Here is a 6,213-nt window from a genome sequence, read left to right on the forward strand (position 1 = left end):
GGAAACACAATTTTGCACGGGAGAGTAGCAGCAGCCGCACTCCGGAATAAGGGGCTATAACCCACCCATCCCATCGGAGCTGGGCTCAGATCTGGAGCGGGATCCGAAGGCCCCCAAAGATCTGGTGTGGTTTTGGGTGCGAGCTCAGAGATGGGGCCCTAACCCTAATATTCAGGCTGTTCAGGCCCAGGGGGAATCTTCTGGTCTAAGAAGCTTTGTCGGAGCAAAATGAACTGAAGCAATGCCTGCTATTCCCTGCCTTGCATGGTCTGAAGCACACTGCGTTGAAAGCAAAGGCTCTTCCCCTGGGGACCATGCCGAAAAGAGCCTGTGGTTTTTGGGAAGTTTGCCTAGGAGATGATAAATGCGGATGGAGCTACAGTAGATTCAGATCACATGGAGACAGTCAATGGGCTGATCCACGTGTAACTTTACTCCCATCTACAGCGCTGGACTATGACTCAGCAGACCTGGGCTCGATTCCTGCCTCTGCCACTGGCCTGCTGTGTGACCTTGTGCAAGTCACTTACCCCTCTGTGCCTCAGTTTCCCCATCTATAAAATGGGGATAATGATACTGACCTCCTTGGGGAAATGCTTTGAAATCGACTGATGAAACATCCTGTATAAGCACTAGACATTGTTATCATTACGCACAGTAGTAAAGTTAAACTCATGAGTAAGTGTTTGCAAGATTGGCGCCTAAGCTGTTTTGCAGTTATGCCCACGGCACCTCGTCAAGACTGTGGTATCACCCACCCCAAGCATTCAGGAATCACAAGCCAGGGAGCCTCCTCCTCGGATCATGAGATCAGATTAAAACCCATGAGGTTTTTTTCATATGATATTTGGGGTTCTTTTAATCTACTTTCTGGTTTCTGAGCCTTCAAGATGCACTCAGGTCACATCTTCAAGCTTTCCCTGCAACCACTAGGAGCATTTCTTTAAACAAACGCTGAGATGCTCAGGCAACCACCTGACTCCGGGAGCTGGGCCTTTATGAAATGTGCCAAATATCCCAGACTCACAATACAGTCACAAGAGTTGGCAAGACTGGGATTGGATCCTGCCATTGAAAGGAAAAGTGGCTCCATGGTCAGGGTGCTAGTTGAGGACCCAGAAGACCTAGGCTCAGTTCCCTGCTCTGCCCCAGGCTCCCTGGCTGACCTTGGGCAAGTCACTGCAGCTCTGTGCCTCAGTTTCCCCTTCTGTACAATGGGAATAATAGCACAACCCTGCCTCCTGGGGGATTTAAGGATAAATGTGGTAAAGATGGTGGGGTGCCCAGACAAATACCTTAGCTAGATTGTGTGACGTCCGTGAGGAACAGCCTGCAATCTGACCCGCTTAGGTGGAGCCCTCGCAGGATCAGACCTTAAAGACAGAAACAGACAGATGTGTCTTCAAAATATATCCTGCTTGCCCCTCCATCCAGCCATCATTAATTGGCTGGTTTCTTGCGGCTGTCAGGCACCAGTGGGTCCCAAGGAGGAGAGGCGCTATGGACAAGTCCAGGGAAGAGAGACAGGGGTAAGGAGAGCTGGCTGCCAGGCGGCCACGGTTGGCAGGGTGGAGATGGGGCAACATGATAGGACATGACTCAAGAGTAGCAGAATGGAAAGGATCTGAACTGGGGGGAGGGGTGTGATGTGCTCAGAGAGATGATCTCAGCCCAAGGAGGGAGCGCGTGAGGGCTGCAGAGGTCGGTAGGAGAGGGTGGTAAGAAGAGGGGGGACCGAAAGAAGAAAGACGGGAAGACGACAAAATCGTCACTGCTAAAGTTTGCGGATGAGCCAAAAATTGGGGAGGGCAATGAAGAGGCCAAGTCACTTGTTCCGAGCGACCTGGGCCCAAGCAAACCATGTGCATTCTAACTGCAAGTGTGTACATCCGGGGTAGGCAACCTATGGCACGTGTGCCGAAGGCGGCACGCGAGCAGATTTTCAGTGGCACTCACACTGCCCAGGTCCTGGCCACCGGTCCGGGGGGCTCTGCATTTTAATTTAATTTTAAATGAAGCTTCTTAAACATTTTAAAAACCTTATTTACTTTACATACAACAATAGTTGAGTTCTATATTATAGACTTATAGAAAGAGACCTTCTAAAAACGTTCAAATGTATGACTGGCACACAAAACCTTAAGTTAGAGTGAATAAATGAAGACTCGGCCCAGCACTTCTGAAAGGTTGCCGACCCCTGGTGTACATCTTGGAACAAAGCCCGTCGGCCATACTTACAGGACGGGGGACTCTGAAGAAGATTTGGGGGCTGTGGTGGATAATCAGCTGAACATGAGCTCCCTGCGTGACACTGTGGCCAAAAGGGATCATGCCATCCTGGGAGGCATAAACAAGGGACTCTTAAGTAGGAGCAGAGAGATTATTTTACCTCTATATTTGGCACTGGCGTGTCCGCTCCTGGAACAGTGTGTCCAGTTTTGGTGCCCACGGGTCAAGAAGGGGGTTGCTAAATCGGAGAGAGTTCAGAGAAGAACCACAAGAATGACTGAAGGGTTAGAAAACCTGCCTCCATAGACTGAGCAATTTGAGTTTAACAGCGAGAAGGTGAAGGGGTGACTTCGCTACAGTCTATAAGTATCTACATGGGGAACCAAGCTTTGATCAGGAGATCTTCAGGCTAGCAGAGGAAGGTCTAACACGATCCAATGGCAAGAAGCTGAAGCTAGACAAATTCACACATTTTTTAAGAGTGACAATAATTAGCCACTGCAACAATCTACCAAGGGTCATGGTGGAGGCTCCATCACTGGCAATGTTTACATCAGGATGGGATGTGTTCCCAAAAGCTCTGCGCTAGGAATTATTGTGTGATACAGGAAGTTGGACTAGATCAGTGTTTCCCAAACTTGGGACACCGCTTGTTTAGGGAAAGCCCCTGGCGGGCCAGGCCGGTTTGTTTACCTGCCTCGTCTGCAGGTCCGGCCGATCGCGGCTCCCACTGGCCGCGGTTCACTGCTCCAGGCCAATGGGGGCTGCAGGAAGTGGTGGCCAGTACGTCCCTCGGCCCGCGCCGCTTCCAGCAGCTCCCATTGGCCTGGAGCAGCGAACCGCGGCCAGTGGGAGCCACGATCGGCCGGACCTGCAGACGAGGCAGGTAAACAAACCGGCCCGGCCCGCCAGAGGCTTTCCCCTGAACAAGCGGCGTCCCAAGTTTGGGAAACACTGGACTGATGATCACAGCAGTCCCGTCTGGCCTTGAGATCTCTGAATCTATGGACCCGTGAGAGCGGTTTGGGCTTATCTCCCTGCAGAAAGATCTGGCATGTAAATCAAACACCATGGGATGAGGGGAGATGTGTCCAGATGGCAACGTAATCTAGTGGTTAGAGCAGGAGGGGACTCAGGACTCTGGATTCTGTGTCCAGCTCTGGGAAGGGAGTAGTGTCTAGTGGTTACAGCAGAGGGGACTGGGAGTAGGGGTTGTAGTGCTTGGAATGGGGGGAGTAGGAGTGAGGGCTACTGGGGTCTATTCTCAATTCCAGGAGGGGAGTGTGGGATAGTGGGTAGATGGGGGGTGTGTGTCTGGGAATCAGGATCCTGGGTTCTGCTCTAAGCTCTGGGAGAGGAGTGAGGTCTAGTAGCTATTGGGGAAGGGTGAGGAGTGGGGAATTTCAGGACTGCTGGGCTCTGTTCTTAGCTCTGCCGTGGATTAATGGTGCTCCGTATTATAATTATTGTACAGAGAGGGCCCATCGTCCCAGTGTGGGTGCGGGTTTGCATTTCAAACCCCCCTTTGTTTCCTGGATGCCTAGCCCTGCTAGGGCTTTGGCCCCGGCCTGTTTCTGGTCCCAGCCCCATTCCTGCTGAGTGAGTTATGGGTGTTGTTATTTAATCTTTGAGAGGGTTTTTTATTATTATTTTATTTCTTATTTCAAAACCCAAAAGTCTAATTGCTGCCTGTGTAGGAGGTGCTGATTGACTCGACAGTTACGCACCTTTGGGCATCTGTTATCAGGAGCGTAGATCAACACCGAAGACTGCTTCTCCAGCTGCACACGGGAAAATGCTGGTCGGCTGGCAGATTGGCCAGCAGTACGGCGAGTGGATGGCTGTTCCAGACTCCATGGGGTTATTCCAGCCAGAGTAATTTACAAACTACCTGCCTGAAAAATAAATAAATAAACAAAGCCCCTCATTTGCGGCCAAGATTCTCTTCGCCTTCCCAAACAACTGGTGCACGTTGTTAAGACAGCTGCCAAGTTCCACCTCAGAGGTGGCTGCATTTCAGTGGTGGGAGGGTGATGCCTACATACACAGTTTGCAAATCCTTAAACACAGAACCTGTAGGGATGGCAAGAATGCTTTACGGGCTTGCACAAGCTGTCTCCAGGGATTGCTGGGATCATCCATCGCTGAGCGGCAGCCATCTCTGGGATGGAACCGGCAGCTGTTTAACAAGGACAAACTCTAAGCAAGAGTTTAGGACAGGAAGGAGAGGATCCTGGATCCAGCTGAAAGTGCAAGAGGCTGATTTAACGAGATATAATGGAATTTAACCTATCTGAGCAACCCAGCAGCTGTTTGCCTCTTGAACAAGCAAAGGGAAGATTTAAGGGCATTATGCGCTGAACAATTATTATTTGTTTATGGTAGCACCTAGGAACCTCCATCATGGACCAGGACTGATTGTACTGGGCACTGTCCATTATTTATTAGGTGTGTTACTGTAGCACTCAGGAACCACAGCCATGGCCCAGGACCCCATTGTGCAAGGAGCTGCACAAACACAGAACAAAAAGGCAGTCTCTGCCCCCCAAAGCTTCCAATTGAATTCAACTTCCCCTGCAACTCGTTTGCTCTTAAGGCAAAGCTGGATTGTCGTCATGTCACAGGCAATGAGGCACAGTCTCTGTTCATTTCTGTGCGGATTCAGCCATCTAATGAGACCTTCTTTTTTTTAAAACTAGGCTCCTTCGGGACTTTTCCCTTATGGGAAGGCTAAGACGTTCTATTCCCCCACCCCGCACATCTGACTTGAGCCAGCAAAGATGCTGTTCCAGTCCAGTCCTCACCCCAAAATATCCCAGCCTCTCACCCCTAGAATGATCCAAACCTCCAGAGTTACTGGCGCTGGAGAATATATGACCCCACTCCCTGAGCTCTCTGAGTCCGCTCAGCTTTATCTGACTCAGACACCTGTTCTGGTCCCCACCCAAATTATTCCAGTTTCCACCAGCCTCCAACTGACCTACCTTTAGTCTGAGTTCCCCTCCCCCGCATATGCAGCCCCCAACTTTCCCTATACCCCTCCCCCCACAACTGCGTCTGGAACGGCTCATTGATACTGTACTAATTCCCCAGCCTGTTCTGAACAGATCACAGAATCACAGCACTGGAAGGGACCTCCAGAGGTCATCTAGTCCAGTCCCCAGCACTCTTGGCATGATGTTCTAGCCCTGCTCCCCCTCCCAGCTGTGTAGAGGATGCTGTCCTAGAACCTCCCAGTCTGGTTTAGATCCCCCCTTAACTACGTCCTTCTGCTGTAAATAGGGTGACCAGATGTCCTAATAAAATCGGGACTGTCCTGATATTTAAGTGTTTGTCCCGTGTCCCGACCAATCTTTGGTCGGGACGCAATTTGTCCCGATATTTCGCTCCACCGGACACCCCCCCCCCCGCAATGTGTCCCGATATTTTCTTCCTCTCATCTGGTCACCCTAACTCTAAAGCACCTCATCTAAGGGAGCAGAGCAGCGGCGGTTCTAGACTCCCTAGCTCTTCTAGAGCCCAAGTTCGAGACCTCTCTGGGCCACGGTCCTAGTCTGCGTCTGCTGTTCTAGGCTCCCCCTGTACCAGACTCTCCAAGACCGGGCGAGCAGCCGCCATTGTTCTAGACCCCTCTCCTGCTCTAGGCCCCATAGTCTGAGGCTGGCCGAGCAGCAATGCTTGGTCTAGATCCCACCCTGTTCTAGACCCGCGCTCCCACCGCCGGGGTCCCAGCCGCACCTGCCGGGCTATTAGGAGGAGTTCGGCCCAGCCCGGCAGCCGGCAGCGCCCCGGGCATCTCGCTGCCCGCCCCACCCCGGCCCAAGCCCGGCCCCTTTCCCGGAGCTCGGGCTCCCCGGGACGGGCGGCTCGGAGACGCGGCCCGGCCCCTGCCCCGCCCCGGGTAACCCGGCAACGGGCCATACAAACTGGGGACATGGGGCGCGCGGGGGGGCTGAGATACAGAGGGGGTTGGGGGGCTCGGGG

Source organism: Terrapene carolina, unplaced genomic scaffold (assembly GCF_002925995.2).
Source record: "Terrapene carolina triunguis isolate 2854851 unplaced genomic scaffold, T_m_triunguis-2.0 Scaffold833, whole genome shotgun sequence".
Taxonomy (NCBI): Eukaryota; Metazoa; Chordata; order Testudines; family Emydidae; genus Terrapene; species Terrapene triunguis.